The sequence below is a fragment of the Sinohyriopsis cumingii genome, chromosome 12 (assembly GCF_028554795.1).
Source record: "Sinohyriopsis cumingii isolate HCF-2022 chromosome 12, ASM2855479v2, whole genome shotgun sequence".
Classification (NCBI taxonomy): Eukaryota; Metazoa; Mollusca; class Bivalvia; order Unionida; family Unionidae; genus Sinohyriopsis; species Sinohyriopsis cumingii.
In genome coordinates, this window is record NC_142972.1 from 68,552,964 (window position 1) to 68,579,143 (window position 26,180).

The window sequence follows — 26,180 nt, forward strand, 5'->3', positions numbered from 1 at the left end:
GAACCGTTAGCGACTAAAACAGCGTCCGAAGTTGCCTCTGCGTTTAAACGAATTTATCAACGAGGACCTCTAAACTGGCCACGATTATTACAAGTTGATCCTGGCAAGGAATTTCAGGGCGCGGTGTCATCGTTGACAAAGCAGCATAACGTTACCATACGACGAGGACATACTGAAATTCATCGGGATCAGGCAATTGTTGAGCGATTTAATAGAACACTCGCTGAGAGATTATTCGGATACCAGTACGCGAGGGAATTCATTTACGATACGAGATCTCGTGAATGGGTTGCAAGACTGCCAAACGTGATAGCCGCACTGAATAATGAAATTACCAGAACAACAAACATGAGACCTGTAAATGCAATCACAAAAAAATATATACCCCGCGTCAGTGAACGTGTTTCAACGCAGCCAACGACGCTAGCGTCCCCGTTGCTGGGTAATGTCACCGTTAGGTATTTATACGAACCCGGCGAACTCGAAGGAGGAAAAAAAAGAGCAACCGATCCCACATGGAGTGTTACCACACACAAGATATCCAGCATAACCAGATCAACTGGGAGAAACGCAATCTACAGATTAGATTCGACTGCTCCTCAGCGTGGATTCACACGCGAGCAACTTCAGGTGATTCCCACGGATACACAATTACCACCTCGATCACTTAAATAACTGCAGCAACACCTCTGCGTCGATTACACTCAAGACAGGTCAGCATTACATTTTCACGCGTATGACCGAGATTGCTGTCTATTCTATCCACTGTAAATTGTCTTGGGTCGTTTTTCGGATACTGCCACAGCAATAAACAATTACAACTCGCACAGTGATTATTCTGACGCTCACGTAACGACAACACAGCGTTGATATCCAGGTTAAACTCTCTATTATTTTTTTTGTCGCTTTGTCGGTAACTGTCTAATTTTTTTCTTATTTGATCTTTTTGCGTTAACTCAACAACGGCTGACTTCGTTGACGTATCTAATACAATTCTTCGTAACTGAGCCATCTTTCTTACTCTGGACACGGCTAAATAAACTAAATTTGACCATTCGATGCGGTCATCAACGATCCAAACAGTTGTATCAGAAATAGTTAATCCTTGTGCTGAATGAATCGTCATAGCATATCCTAGTGTCCACGGTGATTTATTTATTGCTAATGCATCTTCGACCGCATCGACGTTAACTGTTACTATATCATTCAATACTAAATTTTGTTTCTCTGGTTTTCCGGGAATATCAACATCAATATTCTGCAATCGTGTATCATCTGGTCTATAACATAACGGCACTTCCAACGTTGGAAATTTCTGCCGCTGTAACTGAAATAGTCGCCGCTGAAGTGTATCTCTGACTGATTTTCTACTTGCAACAATTAAATCATCTGGTTTCCACGCCGTTAAAAAGTTATCAAATGAAGTCTCTGGAATTATTTCACGCATTATTTCACATTGGACTTTATTGGTTTGTAGCCTAATTAGTTTTTTAAACTCCTTTAATGTGTCATCAAGCGCTCTGATGTCATCACGCATTTCCTCGTAATAATCAACAAACCCTCGTAACCATTCGTGGGGAGATTCGCCGACAAATGGTGGTGGTTGACCATGATCGCCGCACATCACAACTGCGGTATTTTTCGTTAACAACCACGTCAGGAACCGTTGTAATGTATCCAGCGGCACAGTGTCTATTTCATCCCAGATGATTTTCTCCGGGATATACTTCGTTCCCATTCGCGTAGGAGTCCATGTACCGCCGCTGTATTTGAAAAAGCCGTGATAAGTGCAGGCCTTTACTCCGCGTTGTATCATTTCTCTGGCAAGTCTGTGTGTTGGTGTTAGCACGACCAAATCAGAACCGCGAAATAGTTCGATTGCACGAGTTGTCTTACCACAGCCTCCAGGTCCGTTCAAATAAACTGTTCTGTGTCTAGCAATTGGATCGTACACAGAAGGCAACGACAAAGTTGTCCACGACAAGGTTGTTGATTTACGATATTCATCTTTAATTTCAACATCAGCTGATTCACAGTACGCGTGCAACTCTTCCTTTTTTACTCGCCATGTTCCCCATTGATCATCCGATGTTGGTAAATCTAACGCTGTTAAATCGTCTTCGTTAATATAAAACGAATCTGTTGCAACCCTTACCGCGAAGGGAACTCTATTCACCATCGACAATAAATTTATAGAAACATAAGCCAGCATAGAGGATCTCAAATGAGTGTACTGAGCTGAATCACCGTCGATATAACTAACAACTGTTCCTAATCGTTTTCCAGGCATCCCCGGCAATGATATTATTATATCCTCGCGGCTACAAAATGTATCTTTCGCAGTAGTATCAGCGATAATGAAATTTAATTCTTCTTCATCCATAATTAATCGACTGTGATGTCGTTTATGATCATATGCTCCACCTTGAGTAAATTTACCTATCAATCTTCGGCCGAGATCTTTACAGTTGCGCTCATCATGTTTATACGCCAGTGTGCGTAATTCTTCTTCAGACGCTGTAGGATAATTTAATTTTAAGTCAGAATAACACGCAGTATCAGTTGGAGTTGGTAACCAAACTGAGGTTTGTTTTGAGTAACAAATAATCCCCTCACTGACAACAACAGATGTTAGTATTGTTTTGTCAACCATAAACCGCAACAACGGAAACGGCACCCACTTCCTTTCGTGGAAATGTCTGCCAAACCAAGCATAATTAATAGGATGTAACCGTGTTGCAAATTCGAACGATTCCACGCGAGCAAATCCAGTCAGGTCAAAATCAGGTAAAGGTCCGTTAATAGCTACTCTTGTCATTAAATTTGTGGGATGTCCAAATCGTTTAAAGTATTCAGCGCATTCGCCATAGCCAAGAAAACTTCCTGGATAGCACGCAATCATATCCACCGATACCATATTATCACTAACAAATACACTATTCCATAAACCGCCGTGTCCGTATTCGATGCAACTCTGCTGAACATTCTCGAGAAAACTCTTCATGGTTGGTTTCCAATTATTTTTTTGTCGTGCTATATGTGCGGCAACACTTGGAACAGTAAAACAATTAGTTAGTAATTGATCAACTTGCTCAGTTGAATATTTTTCTGTGAGCGCTTTCATTTCATTTTGTAACTCCGCAGTTCTATATATTTCTCCGTTCGGGGTCACGAACTGGTCATAATCACCAACTTCAGAACTTCTAAACAACCATACCGATACCGGATCGGTTTTACTCATTTGATAAATACAATCAAACATACCCGCGGAATAATACCTTATAACACGATCGCGTGGAAATATTTTAACTGATTCCGTCCAGGCGTGGCTGTTATGATCAATAATTGTTATTGAAGCTCCACTACGGTTGTATTTCGATTTATACAATTCCTCGCCTGTTAGCGATAATACCGTTATAGGAAATCTTAATAATTTTTCTAGCGCGGCAACATCCTTAATTGACGCCCCTGTATCTTTGACTCGATTAGCCCATGTTGTTATTTTATTTTTTCTGATCTCAGTTAGACCATTTCCACGTGCTGCGTTTTTAAAATGTTCCATTACTCGCTCAGCTACACAATTTAACACCACTGATGTTTTCATTGGCGTGAGTTTATCTACACTTGGTTTCTTTATCGGATATATTCCGTAAACGACTGCAGTTACTGGATACGATCTGGCGTAATACGGTATATCAACCCCCGTCAACATTCCTGGTCTAGAATTATTGCTCAACAAAATAGTTTTCCTTTTAATGTCAAGGATAGGATCATTTTTATCACGGATAATCCACGTGTCATCGTCGTTTTCGTTGACCACTTTGACAATAAATTTTATCCGCATGAAATATCTTCTATCGTCGAGATACCCAATTATGTTACGCGCGATTGTATCGTTCATGGTAGCATCAATGATAACGCTCGCGTCGGGGATAATTTTATATGTCGACCACACATGTGCGGCACCATCACGACGAAACTCTTCCTTGGCATTCTTGATAACACCAAGCAGCTCCTTTAACTCTCTTCGTCGTGGATCAGCGGTTAACCGGTCAAGATCGAATCGAGAACCTGATACGGGTTTTATTCTGGATAGTCTTTCAAAACTCATTATTATAATTAAGACAAGTATTTAAATAGACAAAAATATTATATATAATGAACGGAAACTCAAAGAGTTTCTCCGGCGATGCTAGCATCGCTCATGCAAAGCATTTCTCATGCAAGTGGATTAAACTAAATTCATCAGAGCCGTGTAGCAGACGTTGCAGAGGCGAATACTGTGGACAACATGCTCAACAGGTCCGCGGTGGGAGTCTAGGACCGATACCGTGTATCAGATGCGGCATTGGAGTACGAGGAAAAACGCAATTATGTTCAGCGTGTGGGGGGAAACGCTATCGAGAACTAAAACGGTATTATGATAAAAAAAATCCAGACTCGAACACGTTCTCGGAGCGTGATTACATAAATAAGTTTTCAGACAAATTATGAATTAGACAAATGATTTGCTTATAATATAATGAATCAAGAATTCGTCCCCGAACAAGAATTTGTTCCACATCCAACTATTCCAAATTATGAGGCAAACCGAGATGGCATAGTACGACACTGCACGCGAAGACGACCAGTTGGTGGAGTTGATAATAATGGTTATTTAAGATTTACTGTTACCAAAGGGAGGTATTTATGTCATCGTTTCGTCTATGAATGTTTCTTTGGAGTGATCCCTAAGGGTTTTGTCATTGATCACATTAACGGTAACATACTTGATAACTCTATAAACAATCTTCGCGTGGTCACTCAGAGCAAGAACTGCCTACTGGGTAACACAGGGCGTTGTAAAACAGTTGGGAAACGAGCTGTTAGGTCTCGAAATATACAGACTCGTGAAGAAATTGTATTCCAGTCAATGGCCGCAGCCGGTAGGTATTTCGGTATTTGTCCACCTGTTGTACAGCGTGTCGCAACCGGGATCTACAAAACAGCATTTTCCAAGAAGCTCAAACAGAAGATTTCATTCTGTTATATAACTCTTATCGCTGACACAAACGACGATAACTCCTCCGAGAGTGTGTAACGCTTTGCAGAGTTGTCGTTGGGTCAGAGGATTTGCCCCCCCTAAGAAAGCCACCTTGATAAAATATTTTATCGAGTTCATAACATGTAATCATTTATTTACCGTAGAATATATATTTTTTTACAAACAATATCCTCGTTTTACTGAATATATCCGACTGTTTTGCTCTTCTGTGCTTGTTATATGACCGCGCTTAAGAAAACATACAATTAAAATATTTTAAACAAGTCCCGCCCACTGCTAGAGCGAATTTCCAACTCGCAAGTAACAGTTGGGTTATATACGAAATCGCTCCCTAAGACCTTTGGGTCGATCGAAAGTCAGCACGCGCAAGCAAAACCATAAATTAAATCCGCCAATGGCGGGTGTTTTTACACCATCCAATGGTCGATTCAATGGATGGTTTTGCTCTGCTGCTGACCGTAGAAAATGACCCACCTGCATGTTTGTGTCGTCATAGGATAAGTTAGGATAAGATTACATGTTCATTGTGCCTTTGCCTGCTATGACACTCGAATCAGAGGTTAAAGGTTGTTCTGTGTTGTATCGTCCCTCCCGAGCTTCTAGACCGTTATTTGACGATCTAGAAGTTCCTCATGGGGTGAGTGACCCCCAAAAATAAACAGATAGATGGATGCATAAAGCTCTACGTCACCTGGGTGCCCACCAATAGAAACATTCAGAAAGAGTGTTGGCCAAAAATAAACGGTAACATGAGGTGCCTAAGGGAAAAATCACAACACGAAGGTCTAATATAAGACCAAGAAAAAAAAATCCTAACAAAGGACTCATGAAAGAACCGTAGGCCGGTGAAGAGTACCCAGTAAGTGATAACCGCTCATCATCTATCTGTTTATTTTTGTTTTTGGTGATGCTAGCATGAGAAGTCCCTTGGACTTCCAGAGAAACTCGAAGAGTTTCCACGCTCGGGCAAAAAAAATAATACACTTTTTTTTTACCGTGGAAATGTGCTTTACACTCCAAGCGGGGGCTAGCGTTTCTCAGGTTCTACTTTCACTTTGTGCTGTGAGTCACACGCGGCGGTTTATACTTCCTTGTCGGCCTCGTAGTCACAAATACTAGTATTTTCGTCAGAAATGCAAGGCATTTCCGTGTCTAGATTCTTTATATAACCTTTTAACCGTCTCACCCTGGTGCTAATTAATTTTCGAGTCTCATACTCGCTTGACAATACAAGACGAATCTTCTCAACTGCACGGCACAGTGGAATAAATTCAGATACCTGATTTTCAGTTATCCCGGCAAGTGATCTGTAAATGCGATCTTGCAAACCCTTAATGAACCTATATCTGGCAGGGAGATTGTTCTTCCCGGACCGTGATAGCTCATTCAAGGATTCAAAATCTGACATAATTGTTTCAGTGTCTAGTAAAATATTAAAACCTCGCTGTTGTAATTCTTTAATTTCAACAAGTATGGTATTTATATTTTCGTGATTCATATTATTATATATTTTTATATTTTTAAATGCATGAGCGTGGAAACTCGAAGAGTTTCTCTGGAAGTCCAAGGGACTTCTCATGCTAGCATCGCCAGAAACTCAAAGCATTTCTCTGGAAGTCCAAAGGACTTCTCAAGGGCGTTTTCAGAGTGTGTGAAACGCATAGCGTTTTCCACTCAAAGAGTTTTCGAAATGTTTTACATGAGAAGTCCTTAGACTTCCAGGATTTGCTTGAGCGTTTCAACATCAATACAACAATGAGAATAGTTCATAATCTGTTCTCATTGACACCAAGCTGTGATCATATGATTTTGCTGTAGCTGTGTTAATTGTGACGACGTCAACAAGAAGTCTTCGTCGCCGTACACGTCAACGATTATTCGAACGGGGAAATACTGTCCCGAGAAGTCCCTTGGACTTCCAGAGAAACTCTTTGAGTTTCCAGAAACGCTAGCGTTTCCAAATGCGGTTTTTATTGCCTCGTGAAGAATTTGCTTATCATGAATATGAACTCGTGCGTGAATGTATTCACACATTATACACAACCGTTTTTTTTAAATGCGCGCCTGCGTGCTAAGCACTCGCACGAGAAACTCTTCGAGTTTCCAACGATGCCGGTTTTGATGGGGTATTTGCACGCGATGACGAAAGTGGACCACTGCAGAAAAAAAACTATTATTATGGATCCGTTGACTTGTCCTTGTCCTCGAAGAGTTTCTCATGCAGAGCATTTTAGGACTTCACCAGTAAGTTCACGGAGACAGTCTCGCCACGCAGGTCCAACAAATCCCCCCGTTGGTCGGTGAGTTTAAAATTTATCGTTGACAACCACGGATTATTACACCGCAGATAGACCACATTGATTGGTTCTTGCACAATCAGAAAACCGGGGGGGTCTTTTGGTGTGAACGTATACAGGATAAACCCCTGTTGGGCCGTCGTAGTAGTGTCAGCGCTAGCGCTGTAGCTACCGTCGATGACGTCACATACAAGATTGACCGCAATAACATCTGTGATATTTACGATCCCGGGTGAGATGTGTCTGCCATCGGATGCTGTACTGTTGTCGTGTCTTAAAATAACAGGTTGTGGTTTTGTTCGCGTGTACGTGGCAGAAATATCTTCGAAAGATTCCGCGATGAGATCCTGGACTGATTTTCGTAGCGCAGGTGCGTTATATCCAGGAAATTTAAAATCTGGAATATCCTTCACGGGAATACCATATCGGGTTGCAAATTCTAATCTAGTTTGCTGTCCATATTCCCCCAAGACATTCCGAGGATCCTCCTTAAACGCATCCGGATCCCCGAGATCCAACAACAACTGAATTATTTTTAGATTTATGATTTCCATCGCGGATGCGAGTTTGTTTAGTTTTTCTATGGTTGTGATAATGTCACCGCGTGGTCTTGTCGTATCGGAAATATAATCTTGAAAATATCCCCGCAACAATTGTAGCTGTTGCTGATGTTCGGTCTTGATCGGAATAAAAAATTTAGATTCTATATCATCAAATTTGTAATTATCTGCAATGGGAGTTCCATCATCACGTGAAACCGTGATCATCCAAAAATTAAATATATCATCTGGCGGCCTAAGAATTCCTTTTCTTTTTGATAGTAATCTATCTGCAAGGGAAAAATAATTGCTGTACGCGAGGTCGTGTATTTCTTCCTTGGTGGTCATAAAATCCGATTTTTTAGGTTTTGGTGGACCCGGTTCGACCTCGGGTCGTTTTTGTGGCCATCCTAATACTGTTCGAAGAGAGCTGCTATAAATATCCACGGCGTATCCCGGTGTTGAGATTTCAATGACCGCAGACAGCGTTGGTTCATGAGCTGTTATAGATATTTTGGCGTCCTTGCCGGTGATTCGTTTTATTTGGCGTTGTATCTCATTGTTGATTTCTTCGATCTGATAACTCCCAGTGGGTAGCGTAATTGTATCCCAGTCGAATTCGTCAGAGTCGGCTTTGGTTTTCCACGAAAACACAAACGAATTATTTGGCTGCTGACCGCCAAATGATTCCGCTCTGACATTAGGCCAGCTGTGATACGCACTGAGCTTCGACAACGCGATTTCGTTCACGGCAATTGGAGTTCGAAAATTAATGCTGAATTCTGGTGTCGTCGAGGACACTGAGATCATTGTGGTCCTTACCGGTGTTGTGTTTGTGACTATTTGTTGAAGCAGTTCCTGTGGCGTTGCCATCAGTGACATTATTTATTTGTTTAGTTTTCAAATAGTCATTGTACGCATCTGACATTAGTTTGAATTCAGAATCTGATATCAACGCGGCGTCGCTGGATTGCGCGTCTAACGATGATGATATCAGCGATGATAATTTCTGATATGCGGTCGTGGCTGTATTTAATTTTGTCGTGTAATCGTGTAATTTTGTGTTAGCACACGAGGATATTTTTTTTGCTATGATGCCGAAAACTCCTGCCGTGGTTGTGGTCGCACAAACAGAGATCGTGGCGGCGACTGCAATTACCGGAGTGACCGCTGATAGTATTACTCCCGCGGATGCAACAACGGCAGATACTGAATAAACCGCGATGTCTAACACTGTTATGCGGCGCTTGTATTTTTTTACCTTTCGACTGGTTACTTCGATGACAGTTTTTAACTCAGATTGCCACTCACGGACTTGATTGTATCGATATTGTTGAGCATCTGGCGTCGTTGACATTTATTTAAAAATCGCTGCCGATTTTCAATTACGCGGTAACCAATTGAGGTGTTGAAGCGACGAATTCCAAACACCACCAGTAAGATGTTGCTGTTAAACTATCGTCCTCGGCTTCAAGCATAAATGTTTCCTCGGTTCCGCTGTTTAGTATTACGGTTACAACCCCGGAATACTTATCGGTGGAATGTCTCCAAGGATATGTTGTGAAGATTTCAAATTTAGCGGCTGAAAACACAGACAACCTGTAAACACCGGTGGCTGTTGCTGTATATTTGATAGTGCTATTTTGTCGTGACCATGTTGCGAATCCCGATGATACCGTGAATACGATGTTGGTGATATGCCCGGGAGTAACTCCAGTGGGGACTTTAATCAGACTGGTTTTGTTAACGATCTCAGGAATACCCGATACGATATTCTGCTGTGTTTGTTTGATCGTGTCAATGTTGGTTTTGATTTCAGAAAGCTTCATATCGACGACTGGAGGAGGCCCAAAGAACTTATCCACGGTTTCACTAGTTTTTTGAAGGTTTCTTTGGAGTCTTTTAAACCCGTTCACGTGAACATCATACTCTGACCGCAACGTGGCTAGTTTATCATCAACGGTGTCTACGTATTGTTTATTTGCGGCATCTTCGAGACCTTCCGGATTTTTTAGAACGGTTATTTTGTTTCCATTCATGCTAAGTTCGCCTGTCATCGTGTCACCGGCTTTTTTCACACATTTATCAACACCTTTATCAATACTGTCTTTGATGCTTGCGATTGATATGTTCGAGTCCTTGATCCGGCCGCCATCACTAAATGCAACGAAGTTATCCTTGGTAGCTCCAAGAACTTTGCGAATTATATCATTCCACTTAATGTTGCTCGTTCTTAGTTTTCCCTGCTTGTCCTGAAAAATAGCAACTTCATCTGGGTCAACTCCAGCTATATTCAAAAGATTATCGACTTCATCTCGGGTCGCATATTTTGAGAGATCAGCATCTGTGCTTGGTTTGACTTTTCTTGTGAAAGGTCTTCCGTAAATATCCACCATTATTCTTATTGCTGTTTTTCAAATGCGAGCATGAAAATGCTAAGCATTGGAAACGCTAGCGTTTCTCGATGCGGTATATTCATACACTACTCGATGCGGAGGAGTTGCTGGATTTCTTGAGATTGCATCAAGAACATTTAAAACCTCGTTTCCACAAATGGGCGGATCAACTAATGTTTGTGTTGGTAGCGTCGACTGCCACACTGGAATATTAAAAAATCTGCTGTTGAGAGTGCGAGGCACTCCGCGGACATACCTGAGAAACTCAGTTGGCGGTGCTAAACCGTACGAATCGAAATAGATAATTCCACGTGGATCGATCGCGTAAGCAACCCAGTGAGTTCCAGGACCATCTTTGTTGTCGAGATTGATAATGCCAGTTTCTGGATTATTCGGCCGCGTCGGTAATTGATCTCGCATAAATACTCCTCTGAAATGTTTTATACGCAATTTTTTAACAGCATCGAGTAAATCAAAATTGCTCAACGGCGTTAGAATTTTTTTGGATACCATGATGGTGGAGTTCCTGGTAGTCTTAGCCCTGATCCGCGAGCGGATCTCCCCTTTTTTTTCTTATACCCGTTTCCGGTTGCCTTCTTTAGTGCCATTCCAGCTGCGGTTCCAACTGCACCTAACGCTGCAGCTTTTGCCGCTGCGCCAAGTAATCCTGGAATTGCAGCAGCTAGTATTGGGATGAGGGGAAATATTCCACCGGTTTTAGTCATGTCCTTGATAGCTGCAGCAGAGAAATCAAGGCGGATACCGGTTTTTGCTGTTAGTGCCTTATTAAAATGTTTAATCTGAGTATTAGTCAACGACAGCTTGTTTGGACCACCAGTAATCTGATCTCGTTTTAGTGTTATTGATGTCCCGCACGTGCTTGCGTTCTTTGATTGCAATTTCTTCGTTTGACCGGAAGTCAAGGTGACATTAACGTGACTGTATGACATTATATTTCAGAAACTAATCTAATTGTTACATGTTTTCTACTGGAGCGTTAATAACTCTCATTCGTCCGCCAACACCTTCAAGCAGCATTGCTTTATCGGAGAGTATGACAGCGACAGCTCTAAAACCACCAGCGGGAACACCTACACGAGCTCGGAAATGTAGGTCGACAACAGATTGTTTAACCAGATCAAGATGTTCCAGCGAAAAGTAATAAATCGGATATAAACTCATAAAGTCTCGCTGTGATATTTGCAGGCCAGTGTCTACATTAAGGTCGCGCCCCATAAATGACATCAGACGATGATACGCGCGTGCGACACGATGATGTTCGAAATCTATTAATATATCCTCAGATGGCTCCTGATGCCCATTTATTCTCAACGAAACTTCAGAAACTCCAAGTGTATCAAATACCATTGGAGTTCTTTCCTGATTATCTATTCTAGCACGGTATTGAAATGCAATGAAAATATGTCGTGGTGCTGATACTCCTTGTTGCGATGATATATGCCATGTAAACAACCCGCCGTGATCACCCTGAATAACGTCCGTGGTTGTTGTTTTCCAGGATAGCAGTGATTTACCGCCCGTGTCCATAAAAGACAACAGTCGTTGTTCTTCGGTGATTGACGGAGACAACACTGGCATCCACAACCACAGTTTAGTTAGTATTATTTGACCAGCGGCAACAGCAGCATCTCGCCAGATAGCGTCATTATCATCAGGTTTTCGCACAAGTACAACTGTGTGTTTGGCACCGAATATGACCTTGTGGACATCTCTGCAAAATCCAAAGATATGAGACAATGGAATCACACCTGAGAACTCTTCATCTCCACTTAACATCGATCTACGTGTTGCAAAACCCAAATTAAAATTTTCGTTCATCGATGCAACTTCGGTACCACCAGCATTCATTGTTACATTCCTGTTCTCGGGGCTGTCGGTTATATCCTTTGCAAACATCATTGATGGTCCGGCTGATCTGGTGTAATCATCCGAGTATCTCGCCAACCCGAGAATTGTTGTGGCAACGTCGACGTTATCATGAATTGTTTCAATTTCTTTTCCATCTATCATATAAATAGCGGATTTAAATAACGCCATGATCCCGTTGTTAACAAATCCAACTCGGTCGCCGATTCCGTAGCCGGTGTTATCATTCTTTAAAAGCCTACCTTCAACTTCGATGAAGGCCTCAGCGGGCAAGAAGTATCTACTTGTATCCTGGACCTGTAGTTCAATTCTTCCGCGTTGGTTAGGATCACGTGCTTCATAAGAATAATATTGAAAATCACGTACAGAATCATCTTTAAGTACTGGTTTGGACATATCAAACGCGTCATTGGATTTTCGTGCAAACATTATTATTATTTGTGATGATCTAATTAAAATGTTATCGTCACCGGAAACCACTACCAGCTATCAAATTAGCAGTTACACTATCTTGCAACGCTTTGGAGGTAATTCCTGCTGTTGCGATCTCAGCTAATTTCTGATTTACGGCCTTATTTACTACGCTACTAACATTTGCCGGCATAGCTTCAGTGGATGGTAGTTTTACTGGCACCAACCTCTCGACTGGGTTTTTTTTTCGTATCAGCTGTGCTAGTCGATCCTTGATTGATTGAAATGCTTTCCCGGCAAGACTACCAACAGTGCCAATGGCTTTATCCTTGACAACATCAGCGGCTTTCATCGCGAATTGTTTTGCTAACGGTCCAGCTTTCGGAGCGATTCTTGTGACTAAATCCCTAACAACATCACCGACTCCATCTCCGTAAACAACCTCGTATACTGGTAATCGTGAGTTTACTACTCTGACACTTCTTGGTCTGCGAAAAGAATCGTGTAGTATCATTTTATTTAATTATTGTTTCTCTAACTAAATTTACTAGTCGCTGTGGTAACCATCCGTGAGTTCATCAATGAACCCCCGGTAGATGCCGATATCCATGATGCCACGCTGAAATAGTCTCTGACAGATATCTGCGGCTTCATTTATAATTTCCGGAGAGTTGTTTCCGGCGCGTCTTCCTCCTATGAGAACTTCCAACCGTGATACGTCATTGATGATATTATCAGGACAAATAAAATTATTTCCCAGACCACTACCAGTAGCGGCTGGTGCGTCGTGAAATTCTTCCTCTGGAGATTGCGGCCGAAGTTGTGGCTGAGATGATGAAGGTTGTTTTTTCTGCTGCCGAGTTTGTTTCTGCTGCCGAGAAGAAGGTTGCTGTTGTTGCAGAGGTGGAGGAAGTTGATACCCGGCGGGTTGTTTTTGTTCTATTTGTTTTTGTTTTGCTTGTTCTTCTTTTGCTTGTTTTACTAGTATCTTATGAAGGTTTGTTAAATCTTCATGAAAATTTATAAAATCTGGATCATCATCTCTAGCCTGCTTTTTGTTTGTATATATTCGATATATCCATTTGATAATATTAGCATCAGCTGCTTTTTCATGGGTGGGGGTTAAAATTTTAGTTTTATTATATAAACCGTGTAATACTTTTTTAGGTAATTCTTCCCTTTTAGTATTTTTAATTTCTTCGATAAAATCTTCCTTAAATCTTTTAATCAATTCTGCGGTTTCTTTTACTGATTTTGGTTTTTCTTCCCCGGCGGCGACGTCAGTACCCTTAAGTATTTCTTCACCGACAGGTGGAGGTTGAGCCGCAGCTATACCAGTTGGAAGATCTCGTAAAATCTTCTTTGTCTGTTTAGTTCTTCTTGCTATTTTTTCAGCCTGCGTCGCAGTTTGTTTTGATACCGGAAGAAGATCTTCTTTGATGACAGTTGTAACTTTCTCAGTAGCTTTGGTCACGGGTTTAAATAATTCCTCCGCGGATTCTGCAAAGACTTCCCGTGCTTGCTGTCTTAGTTGTAATTTTTGTCTGACACTATCACGGACAGGAAGAAATTTCTGAATTGCTTCGAGACGTTCTCGAGCTAATCTAGTAGTAAGTGCTTCTCCGATATTTGCCATTATTTATTTGTCAATGATTTAATTCCGCTAACATAAAAATGTTTTTCCTTGGAAACTCATTTCGTAGAGCAGCAGGGGGCGCAAACTACACCTGATTTTTCGATGATACCTCACCGTGGAAATTATGTCGGATACGAGTCGGATTTATTGAAGTAACTCGCGTTATATCAGCGGAAATACAAAGCATTTTCAAGGACATTTTTTTTTTGTCTCGTTTTCTGAATAAAAGTGTTATTTCGTCGAAATAAACCCTCTATCGGGAATAGTTTCCGTGGAAGGGTTATCTCGGAAAAGTATTTTGTAGGATTCGCCCCCCCTGCTGCTATTTGTTATTTCCCCCTTCATCTTAAATGCCCTCGTGCAATCATTTGAAATGTCACTGGGTACTGTGAAACGTGTGTGAAAATATGACATGTGTATATAAATGGAAATAGGAGTCGTCTTGGCTCAGCTGTTGGCATCTCCGGCTCGATATTGACATAGACCGATAAAAAAAACCACCAAATGTATGCTGGTACTGATAGACGATATGTGGGTATGATGTCGCCTCTTTCTAAAAGATAAAGTTTGCAATTTTGCTGCATGCAAGTCTTTCTGGAACACTCATGCCTACAGTTTAGATATTTACCGGCATTTGGTAATGACCATATCTAGCGCGAACTGGGCAGAGGGTTGTTCTATTCAACGTGGATTTACAAGTCACTAAACACGGGATTTTATCTGGAAATAGTAGGCACAAATCGTGAAAATAGCCCTTCAGTCGACGGTATCTCAGCAACCACGAGAAATACCGGTAAGTGCATAGGATGAACACCGATTTGTGCAGATTTTAAACTATAGGCGATATCAGCCCCTAAAACGCCAGCCAATATCATTGTAGGTCTGAATCTGATATATCAACCTACCCATTATATAGCTCGCCTTTAAGAAGCTTTTCGTAGTCTCCATATGTCATGCAGAATCTACCTTAATACCAAACTGATCATAACGTAGGAAATGTTGACCATTGTGACAGGGCATAAAATAAAACAATAATGACCATTCATTTCTGTGATATGAAAGGAGATGAATCATAACGAGTTAATAAAACTAAATGGAAATTATTGCTTGTTTTTATCCATGAAATTATTTTAACGAAATCAACTTCAGAAACTATCATTATTATTGGCATAGAAGCTAGATTTTACCGGACGGAAATCTCATACTCCCACTGTCACAGTACCAGCATAGTTCATGCATCAGTAATTTTTTCATTTGCCACTGCATTAGAAATGCATATAGTCTACTCTTCTATGACCTACACATTAGGGATAATGTTTTGTTGATTCAACATTTACATGCATGATTGCTCCGGATACCTGATGTCAAGAAAGTTCTAGCGTCAACCTGTCTGAGTCTCTATTTACCTGGTTCTAATTGGTTTGATGCAAATTACATTTTGTAACACGGTGCTGAAAATGTTCAGCAACGCTGATTACGCCTAATCGTTATATACATATTTTTTATATATTCAAAGCTCACAAAATTGAACATACATTATTCAACTCGTTTAATAAATTCAATATTAATTTATGGCCCCTGTGTGAAACAACTATTGAACCATCATCCGCAGTCAGTCTGATATCTGTAGAATAACTCTCAGAATATTTGTAATTTTTTGTTCTCCTGTGTTTCATATTGTTCACATATTTCAGAGATGGTACCATCGTAGCCATAATTATCTAAGTTAATCCGGTAAGCAGTAACAACATTATAGCACCAACGTAGCCATGGTTATCCATATTTGTTCTGTAAGCAATGACAGCATTATGGTGCCATCATATCCATAGTTATCAATATTAATTCCTTAAGCAATGACATCATTATGGTATCATCGTAGACATAGTTATCCATACTTGTTCTGTAAGCAATGACAGCATTATGGTGCCATCATATCCATAGTAATCCACACTCATTCTGTAAGCAGCTACAGCATAGTTATCCACACTCATTCTGTAAGCAGCTACAGCATAGTTATCCACACTCATTCTGTAAGCAGCTACAGCATAGTTATCCACTCTTATTCTGTAAGCAGCTACAGCATAGTTATCAACACTCATTCTGTAAGCAGCTACAGCATAGTTATCCACACTCATTCTGTAAGCAGCTACAGCATAGTTATCCACACTCCTTCTGTAAGCAGCTACAGCATAGTTATCCATACTCATTCTGTAAGCCGATGCTGTATTAGGAATAGTGAATTCTTGGTAATGTACATACTGCCGTACTTCGTCGTATTGCTGCAGCTAAACATAGATTTTGCCGTCATCTTTGAAAATCTATATATATTTTCTGACCCTAGACAAAGGTCCCTTCAATATTAACGAAACCACAATATACTCATTTCAATTTCTCTTGAACCTAATGGATCTGACTTGGTGCATTTGCATAACCGTCGCACCGCCACGTTTCGTGCAGCATTATGAGTCAGTGAAACACGCGCAATCTCGTGAAGATTCAATCATTCTTTTCTTACATACATCTAATTCATATACATGCTGGCAATTATAAACATGAATATTCAAGACAGATATATTTGATTTCTCGGTTTTGTTTCTTCCTAAGGTTAAGAAAGTTTACTATTACAATTTTTTGATATAAATAATGCAAGTACGACAACGCTACGTATCTCGGTGACTCAGTTAAATATGTAACTGTACACATATCTGCTAGCAGCATAAAGATCCTACACGTATTTGTTTTATACGGGTAAACAAACCAAGTATGCATAATAAGTTCTAAGATTTATTTAACTTACTTGGTATACTGATAGATAAAGTCAAACTTATAAAATATTCTCTCGAACACCCTCAACCCTTAACATAAGAGGTTGCTTTATGTTAGTCTCATGTCCTTGTAAAAAAAAAAGATATATGTTAAGGAAGAAAGCTTGATTTCAGTGATTTTCGTATAAAATTATAAAGTTTAGGGTCAAATATCATACACATATATTACAGATTACAGAAAACCTTCATCAGTACGTTTTGTTTTGGTCTTCTAAATTACACAAATCACAGAGCATATCAATATTGGATGTGTTCCTTGGAAAGGTCAGTATCTCTGATAAGGCAAGGGCTGCTACATTCGAATGGAAATCATTGTTACTTATTATATAAGGACGCAATAATCAGTTAACAAAGATTATAGATTTCATTCGAAGACGGGTGTTCTTATAAATGTATTTTGTTAAGTAACATTGTCAAGTTCTATTAAAAAATCTTGGAAAATGTAAAGACTGTTGATGCTCTGATAACACCCAACATGTTCCTGCTTACAATACAAGCCATAGATCAACTGGTTCTTTCAGATGAAATGTGAAATTCTAGCCATCACACACCTGAATTTGTGACAGGCTTCACCTGGTCTAAAATTTATTAGACCAACGAAGCAATTAGTGACTGGTGTGACCTGTGTTAACTAAACTCTATGACCACACATTACCCAGACCGACACCTCGTCAAAATCATTATAGTGATTGATTTACACATTAATTCAGCATTCAACCTAGGTTCAAAACCTTAAATGGAGGAAAATATGTTAATATTGCAGCTATGTCGGAAGTGCGATCGGCACTATTTTAATTCTGGATTAAGTAAACGTCACAATAAATCTTTTAGTGAAAACCCCCATGTTGATATTACCAACCGTTCAGGAGCAGTACCTTAATAAGATTTATAAATGGCTGTTGTGGCGGCGATATTGAATGTCACAGCGACTACAGTTTCATTTAGGACCAGCTAGATATTATGCTATTACTTCCGGTGAAAACCCCATGCCGTTATAACTCTCCATTTCAGGAGGTGTATCAATACACACTTTTTTCAAGATGGCCGTTGTGGTGGCCAGTTTGTAAAGTTCAAATAAGACATATTTTCAGTTTGCACCTATCACACCCTATGATGAATCAGTGCGTAAAGTTTCAATGAAATGAACTACGCAGTTTAAGGGGAGTAGCAATAACAAATTTATTCTAACGAATGGTCGGACAACAAGCCATTACTATGTACCTTGCACAAACATGTAAAATTCATCATTTTGCAACTCCATCCTTATTAATAATCTTGACGTGACGATCAACTTGTCTGCAATGTCACTTTTACATCTGTATTGATTGGTGTGTCATAACGTACCTACTTCTACAATGACAGCTTTTCATGAGTTACTTCATAATTAATTGCCTAAACATTAGGTTGTTAACGTGTACAGCTTATGTCAAATCAATAACTCTTTTAGCAAGTGCATATTAATAAGCCTCAAAATATGCATGAATATAGTAGGTGTACCTGGATCCAACAGAAGGATGAGTGATATATGATAAGATGAAATGAAGTTAAATAAAGAAAAGGGCTTATTATCTTACAGGATAGAGATTTTTTAAAATCCCCTACAGACATTCTTTGGACCTGCGGGCTACTGCACAGACAATCTCTTTCACTTAGTGCACCAGACACTTACCTTCTCGACCAGTTGCATATCACCCAAACATAAGTCTGAAATGTAGACGTGAGAACAGGCCCGGCCCTTGGGCAAGACGAAAGAGGCAAGCGCCTTGGACCCCGCGCTTTCAGGAAATCGACTCCGCAATGCAATTTTTTTACTTGTGGCCCAGCATGCTACCTTGGATCCGACACATCCTAGGACCGGGCCTGCGTGAGTACATGCATTCGTGCGTAGCAAATATACTTCCTAATGAGAGAGCAATTGAATTGCTGAACCTAGATATTGCAGGAGGGTGTGTGATAACATTACGTGAAATTATGCATGGAAAAATAGTAATATTAGTGTGTGTGTGTGTGTGTGTGTGTGATTTGGAATTTTAACATAGCTTTAAAAAATGTCAGTTGTATTGCTACGATGTCTGCAGTGTGGCAGTTTATAGTGATGTCTAACACTGGGGCATCATGCCGCAGATATGTACCATGATATCCAACACAGTCACATCATCCTGACACCAGGTAAACCAGTCCTAACACTAATCTCCTAATACTGAGCACCTAGCGAGGCGGCTGTAAGTACCATTTTTATAAGTTTTTGTTATTACTCGGATGGGGTTCGAAACCGCGACCTCCCGCATTAAAGACGGACACGCTAACCACTAGGTCACCGGAGTTGTTGACTGATATCATATCGGTTAGGTAATTTGAAATTCATCCCCTACTAAGACTCGAACCCAGATTATGGCACCAATAGCATATCCTCCATGCACCAACCTCCGTACTTTCCTTCGTGGGTATAGGCATTCTTGTGAAGCAAAATGACTTGCCTGGCAACCCAGTAATCGCCTGGCATCAAATACATTCACTCCCTATTCCGCTGATAGAAATCAGGCATGCAGAAATTATTATATTTAGGTACAAATATACAACCTGACGGAGCTGAAAGTGGTATCTTTGGATCCTACAGGAAGCTGTATGAAAATAGGATGTAAAATTATATGTGGCGAAAGGTATATGGCTAGATAATTTTAAGCGTTAATTAACAATTATCGAACCCGTGTGTATGTATCTATGTACAGGACTAAGTCTAAACATTTACAGCGAAACATGATACAAAATTGTAAAAATTCTTACAACAATAATGTTTAGAAAAGTTAGTTAAGCAGAGACTACATATCTGCAGTTCTCTTTTGTGAACCAGCAAGATAAAATTTGAAGAAAAAAATTAGACTTTTGGAGACAACATTCAGTAATACCAATGATTAATGTACAAAAGCGTAAGAAAAAATATGACAGAAACATTCTTACTAATAAAAATCCTTAGTATATTTAGCATCAGTTAAAGTGTGCATAGGATTTAGTATGTAGTCAGTTAAACAATTTTGAATAAAAAAAAGATATTTTGTGTAATAATTCTGGTATCGGTTGTGCCAAGTAAAAATTATCGGCATCACTGGTTAGATGCGTGCAGTAAACTAGTTTTCTGTTGATTATTTCTTCTTGTTTTAAAGGACGTCATATTGAAATGTTTGAAAACAACGAATGGTTTGCATACATTGTATAGCTAAATAGAGCCTTTTACCCAGTTCGAGGAACAATCAATCAACTTCACTAATATCGTAGATAATTAACATTTAATTGGCTTCTATTACTATTAAACAGTCACGTGATTATAATTGACCATTGTCATTGAATGGTCATTACAAGCGTTTCTCACTGTGTGGAAGAACTTACTGGTTGTTTTTTTTTTTTTTTACATTGATTGTGCACATTAATTTTCTCTTTTCTGGTCTTAGCTTGTGTTATTTTTCGCATCAAGATTGCGATTTGATTGCGTTGTTTCTTATGATGAATAAGTTTCTGTGATGTCCGAGTCCAGATGTTCGTTTCGGGTCGTATCTTTTTTATATGCTATGTACATTTAACAGCATCTAATAAAACTGAATATTGGACAACGTTTACTTCATGAAAATACAATCTCTTTTAATCAGGTCATACATGTTCAAAGGTCTTTATTAATTGTAGCGGAAGAAAAATTTGCTCAAGGACCCAATGATTTATGATTTCCTTACACACATACAATTTATATACATGCTCTCAGGTAATGACATGACTAACTGAAGCAAATATATTTGATTTCCATTTGTTTTAGAAGGTTTAACATATAAAATATTAAAATTATTTTCGATAAATAATGGAAACCTAACTACTAATGTTTTTGTTGCAATTCAACTAAATGTGCAACTGTACACACTTGCATCATAAACATCCTGCAGTACTAGTTCATTTGTGGACAGACAGAGACATTATGCAAAATACATACTTTATTTAACTTAATTGACATGCTGACCTATTTAGTAAAACGTGTGCAATCTTCTCTCACCTCATTCCCCGCCACCGAAAATATAAATGCATGTTCCTCATATTTGCAAGGTGTTTTATTTCGACTTTAAAGAGAAAGAAGTTTCTAAAGTTATTCATTACATATTTCCTTTGTCTTTAACTTTATCGTGAGATTACTGATCATTTTAATTTGATTTGCAAATGAAGTTAATTCATATTTGATGCAAATATGTAGAATGATGATACGGTACAACTTGATAACCTAGATTTATGACATATACTGGATATCCTGCTTCCAATGAAACAATTTTATAATACTGACTGGAGAAAAACAACAACATGATACCGTAGTCTTTGTTGCTAAATCCTAAATCATTGTTATTTGAAAGACATTTGATATCAGTAACCGTTTTTGCATAAATTAAGCATGATAAAGTTTCGAGTCTCTTTCATCAATTTTTTTTATTCTTCTCTTTTCTCTTTTACAATAAAACACATGACATAACATTTCGATACTGAATGCAAGACCTGAACCTAGGATATGGGTGTGTAAGCATTATACATGATAAAGAAGTCATATGTGTCAGGTAGATGCGAAGCTGCTCCACTCAATGTGGGTGTGTAAGCATTATACATGATAAAGAAGTCATATGTGTCAGGTAGATGCGAAGCTGCTCCACTCAATGTGGGTGTGTAAGCATTATACATGATAAAGAAGTCATATGTGTCAGGTAGATCCGAAGCTACTCCACTCAACTGGATGTTCTGGATTGAGAATCTGATACCACAGTCTTTGTTGCAAAATGCTACAACAGTGTAATCTATTATATAAAGATGCATAAAGCTAAGATTATAAATTTCATTCGCTCGTGTTCTTTTAAATAAATTATTATGGCAACATTAAAGTCATGTTCTATCAGTAAAACTACGAAAATAATAAGATTTTTGATTCTCTGGTAAAACCCCACATTTTCCTGCTTGCAATACAAACCGAACATCGACTAGTCATATCGACTGAAATTCTAGCCTTTAAACATGCATTTGTGCCAGACTTCACCTGTTAGCAGTTTATTAGAGCAATGAAACAGTTTGGTGACCGGTGTGATCTGTATCAATTCAAATCTATGACCACACATTTTCCAGTCGTACACCTCATTAAAACCTATGCAGTGAAATAATTTACAATTTAATTCAGCATACAACATAGAATCAAACCTTAAAGGAGGAACCTATGGTTATTAGGTGGCACGTATTGGAAGTGCGATCGACAACATTTTAATTCCGAACCAACTAAACATAATAATAAATCATTTTGTGAAAACACCATGTTGATATCACCAACCGTTCAGAAGTAGTATCGATAATAAGATTTTATGAATGGCTTCTGTGGCGGCCATATTGGATGTCCCAGCGACTCCATTTTCGTTTAGGACCATCCAGATTGGGTTAAGTCATCTGGTGGATATACCACGTCGATATGACGTCACATTCAGAAGGAGTATCAATAAAAAAACGTTTTTAAGATGGCCGTTGTGGCTTCACTTTGAAAGTTCAAATACGACAATATTAATTTAAATCAATTACATCTTAGGATGAATCAGTGCGTAAAGTTTCATTGAAATGATCTAAGGAGCAACAATAACAAAATTATGCTAACGAACGGTCAAACAATAAGCCATACATTGTACAATAAAAACATATCAGATCAAAAGAGTCCGAACATTGATTTAAATTTACTCCATCATTATGCAGCTGTAACATGATCAATACACTCAACATGTCTATTAATTTGTCTACAATGTCACTTTAAAATTTGCATTGATTACCATGCCATATTATACCTAAGCATACACATAAAGCTTCATTAATAAGTTACTTCATAAAAAAAACCTCAAACCATTGGGTTGTTTACGTGATACCAATACATGCACAGCTTTATCCATGTGAGCATGTGTATTTTAATAATCCTCAAAGTAGAGTATCTCTCCCCTCTCCCTCTCTCTCTCTCTCTCTCTCTCTCTCTCTCTCTCTATATATATATATATATATATATATATATATATATATATATATATATATATATATATATGTGAAACAGCCAGAGAGAGTGGTGGGAATACTATATTTCTAGAGGCATGATTTATTTCAATAATAAATGAACACCATTATGTGGAAAATATTCATATGACGTTGAAAATACCATTTGGTGGAAAATACAAATCGTTGACAAAACTGGATTTCTGCATACATTATATATTTTTAACATTTCTTTTTTTACAAAAATGAAGTTATATGGTCTCAAAGGATGTAATTTATACATTGTACAGGAAAATAGATAGATCCATTTACCCAGTTCAGAGGGACAACCAATCACCTTAACTGGCAGACCACTTTGGGTTTGTTTGGTTTATTACACCTCGGCAATGCAGATTTTCTCAGTAAAGATTTTGATTTAGAAAAATGTTTCAAGTTGGACAGGTTATAAATATCCGAACGTAAAACAAAAATAATTCAGGAAGTTGAACAAAATCAAAGACAAGGTAAATGTTCCACATAAAAGTGTAACAGGAGAAAGAAATTCCCAAGAAAATGTCCTAATGAACAACTGGGCTCCTTGTCTGTGGCATAGATGGATTAAATATAGGAATTATAGGACGCAATCAATACTTGAGGGTGTAATTTTAATTCAAGGTGATCTATCTCTGGTGTAGTTAAGAAACATGTGATTTTGAAAAGTTATAAAAGAACCGCAATTTTATTGTTTAATTTTAAGAACGCTGTGCATTAACAGGTTTAACTCGTTCTCCTTATTTTGATTCAGCCTCTCTCGCTCTCTCTCTCTCTCTCTCTCTCTCTCTCTCTCTCTCTCTCTGTGCATTGTTCAGTGTCAACCTTTACAAAAATATATTTTAGACAATACATGTGTACATACAAATTTTGAAAGTGTTTATTTTTGTTGTAACTGATTCCCATCTTTCACTGAAGTTTTGGCGGAAAAAATCTCTGCATTTGCTATTTAACTGTTCGCTTAGAGATTGTTAATTTGTACATTTATATGTTTTGTGTTTATTGTGTGTACTGTACTTTAAGATAGATAGACAGATTGATAGATATTTCATTTTCTCTCGGCTCTTGTATTGACATTTTATTAAGAAAAGATTTCTCATTATGGTTCAACAGACACATTTACATGATATAAACGATCAGCTTAATAGCTTCCTTCGACTCTTAACTACTGTACATAATTAGTCTAGTTTAAAAACTTCATCTTTCTCAATGCACTCAAAACAAGATCATTTAATACATTAATTATTTACGTTCGACTCAAAATTTAGATGTATACAATTAACAATAATGGTTTTGAAAATTAAGATGAAATGATAAATATCTCACCTAGTTTCTTCAACTCGCTGTTTAAGGCGTAGTGGATTATGTTGCTTATTTGTTGTCATTTCTCATATCCCATTTTGTTCCTTACAGAGAAAATACGCATAACAAAATGAACTGGTACTTTTGGTCTGGTAGATCACGTAAATTAAACAGAAATGTGATCCTGAATCAAAGTATTGTTAAATCTCAAACTTTGTAAACAAGCTTTCCCTACGACTTAGACGTATACAACAACTCGATATCAATTCATTGCATAATAAAGGTGTCACCCTAAGCTACTAGGACTGGTTATGAATTTAGAGCATCTGAGCGGAACGCGTAAGAAAAAAAAAACACAACATAAATCGCGTCTAAAGTGTGTTTACAAATGGGTTCAGACCACAGTTAGTTTTATCATATATTAGCAATATACATTATTATCCATACTGAATTCAGACCAACATTGCAATCACACTAAGAATATTAGGAGTCACACTGCCATCATAGTCCATAAAACAAAACATGACTTGTCAGTTGTTTTCCAGCGAAACTACGAATACCAGCTCATCAGTCCCTATATTGGTACATTTCCTGGTCAATCGAAACATATTTTTGACCATATTTACTTTACATGTGCACCTCGACCGTATTTCTTTAAAAACCACATTAAAAGGCATCTCAAAATAACAATTGACTCCTTCCCAATTGATAAGAGATAAAGGCAACCCTTGTCGAGAATATTTCATAATGAAAGGTACAGCGAAACATATTGTCTAAATTTAGGGTACCATGCCAACCAGGTAGTATTTTATCATGGTCTGAGCCATGGAAGATATTAGCTAATCCGTTAACATGCTCACGTTTGAGGCTTTGATACCAGGTGGGACTTCAAACACGCTCACGTTTGGGGTTTTGATACAAGGTGGGACTTCAAATATGCACATGTTTGGGGCTTTCAGACCAGGTGGGACTTCAAACACGCTTTTGTTTGTGGCTTTCATGCCAGGTGGGACTTCAAACCTGTTCATGTTTGTGGCTTTCATACCAGGTGGGACTTCAAACCTGCTCATGTTTGTGGCTTTCATACCAGGTGGGACTTCAAATATGCACATGTTTGGGGCTTTCATACCAGGTGGGACTTCAAACATGCTCACGTTTGGGACTTCGATACCAGGTGGGACATCAAGAGGCATACTTTTGCAGGGTGCAGAGAGACTAGTGCAAGCATCTACACAAGCTGTCAGAATCTCTTATGAAACAATAACCATTAAGTACATAACTGAGGATGCGTGGAAAAGCAAACTGAGTTTGACTGGAGCTGCACTCAGAGAAAAAGGATATAATGTTATATGGACTAGTGGTCATGAAGGCTTTACTACGAATATTTTACATGTAGCACCTAGCTCTGATTTAGAAAAGGGACGTACAACTGGGGCGCAGCTAAGTTTGTGACAACAGACGGTGATGCAAAATCAACTCTGGACTGATCTCGATGCGGGTATGTTGTAGTGGTCGCAGAAAAAACTTGACTCTTCTTATTTTTTCGGCTGGAATAAAGTCACCAATCTGCAAACGAATGAGGTGTATGTACTTTAAATGTTGTAGATATTATGGCTATTTAACTGTTGTTGATATTATGGCTATTTAACTGTTGTTGATATTACGGCTATTTAACTCTTGTTGATATTATGACTATTTAACTGCTGTTGATATTATGACTATTTAAATGTTGTTGATATTATGGCTATTTAACTGTTGTTGATATTATGGCTATTTGACTGTT

General features: G+C 38.7%; 1 protein-coding gene across 2 annotated transcripts in view; it reads right to left on the reverse strand.

Moving 5' to 3' along the window:
* The window catches only part of LOC149786664 (uncharacterized), a 37,439-nt gene extending 12,713 nt beyond the window's left edge, over positions 1-24,726 (reverse strand). The window contains exon 1 of one of the 2 annotated variants that reach the window (XM_089977190.1): positions 24,422-24,726. The gene's annotated coding sequence lies outside the window, so the exon portion shown is untranslated. Of the gene's footprint in view, positions 1-18,704; positions 18,909-24,421 lie in introns of those variants that run through there. The other variant, XM_089977189.1, reaches the window with a different exon arrangement.
* Positions 24,727-26,180: the final 1,454 nt, after the last annotated feature.